Raw genomic sequence first — 642 nt, forward strand, 5'->3', positions numbered from 1 at the left:
CCCCTGTTTTACCGGTAAAAATAATTTTTAATTTTAAGTAAATATGTTTTTAATTTAACTGCGTAAACAAACCTTAAGATTAAAAAATTTATTTCCTTAAATTTGTGAATCTATGTCAGAATTACTCTATTTGTAAATAATTAACATTAAGATTAATAATTTAGGTGGCATGGCGAAATTGACGAAAAATATGAAAAATTCCTGGTATTTACAAATAAAACATTTTAAAAAATTCATTATAAACAAAATAATACTTTTTAATTATTTAAGATGGCCCAGCCACCATTTACAAGAAAAGACATTCTACCTCCGAAAGGTAAATTTATATAAACACCATATACTGTTACTGTTTGATATAAAGTGGAAAGAAAGACGACTGAAGTTTTGTATTATTCATTGAACATCCAGAATGTGTGCAGACACATTTCACTTAAAGGGAGTGTTCGCGAAAAATGTAAGGGGGTATTGGTTTACAGCGAAAAATAATCGCTTTTGACCGCTGCTAATTTACTTCTATCTGTTGAGTCTAAAAGTAGAAAATTGATAAAAAGGACTTATACCGAAGAACGTAGCGTCCATACAAATTCAGAAAGTTTGCAATATGCAACTCGGATCTGAAAAAAATCAACTTAACTTTAAACA

The 642-nt window shown here is 28.7% G+C and overlaps 1 long non-coding RNA gene across 1 annotated transcript; it reads left to right on the plus strand.

Annotated features, from left to right (window-relative positions):
• On the plus strand, positions 1–325 carry LOC111717777 (uncharacterized). Its single transcript, XR_002768911.1, has 3 exons — positions 1–14; positions 165–204; positions 271–325. It is a non-coding gene; the product is annotated as an uncharacterized LOC111717777 (long non-coding RNA).
• The last annotated feature ends 317 nt before the right edge of the window (positions 326–642 follow it).

This window comes from Eurytemora carolleeae, unplaced genomic scaffold, assembly GCF_000591075.1.
Source record: "Eurytemora carolleeae unplaced genomic scaffold, Eaff_2.0 scaffold4686, whole genome shotgun sequence".
In the NCBI taxonomy this organism is placed as follows: domain Eukaryota; kingdom Metazoa; phylum Arthropoda; class Copepoda; order Calanoida; family Temoridae; genus Eurytemora; species Eurytemora carolleeae.